The 695-nt window shown below is 52.2% G+C and overlaps 1 pseudogene; it reads left to right on the forward strand.

Annotated features, from left to right (window-relative positions):
• Positions 1 to 235: 235 nt before the first annotated feature.
• On the forward strand, positions 236 to 353 carry LOC124554265 (annotated as a pseudogene).
• The last annotated feature ends 342 nt before the right edge of the window (positions 354 to 695 follow it).

The following is a 695-nucleotide window of genomic DNA, read 5'->3' on the forward strand; positions in this document are numbered from 1 at the left end:
CTACAATTCAATCGGGTGGTAAAGTTGGTGATGATGTGGGAGGAGCCTGGGGACAAATGAAGGAGGAGGGGGAGGGGGGGAGGGTTCTTCCTAATGTTTGTTTCCACTCAGGGGTAATGTCTAAGAAATCTTGGAAACCACAGGTCTAGACACGCAGAGCATTTGTAATAGCATAGTTAAAACTTAAAGCTTCTACGCGTATTTTTATGAATAAATATCGAGTTTTGAAATCGGGGGCAACGGCCATGCCGCAGTGGTAACACCGGTTCCCGTCAGATCACCGAAGTTAAGCGCTGTCGGGCTGGGCTAGCACTCAGATGGGTGACCGTCCGGTCTGCCGAGCGCTGTTGACAAGTGGCTTGCCCTCAGCCCTTGTGAGGCAAAATGAGGAGCTACTTGACTCAGAAGTAGCGGCTCTGGTCTCGCAAACTGGAGAGCGGTGTGCTGACCACGTGCCCCTCCGTATCCGCATCCAGTGACGCCTGAGGTCTGAGGATGACACGGCGGCCGGTCGGTGCCGTTGGGCGTTCCGAGGCCTGTTCGGACGGAGTTTACATTAGTTTAGTTTGAAATCGGGTCACTCTCCTTGCACTATCCTGCATAATCCACAAAAACATCTCAGCTTGATCCACTCTTCACAAGGCAACTTGCCGTATGTACCACAGGCATTTCGCCTCTTTTCCTGTCTCAGTCGC

Source organism: Schistocerca americana, chromosome 11 (genome assembly GCF_021461395.2).
Source record: "Schistocerca americana isolate TAMUIC-IGC-003095 chromosome 11, iqSchAmer2.1, whole genome shotgun sequence".
In the NCBI taxonomy this organism is placed as follows: Eukaryota; Metazoa; Arthropoda; class Insecta; order Orthoptera; family Acrididae; genus Schistocerca; species Schistocerca americana.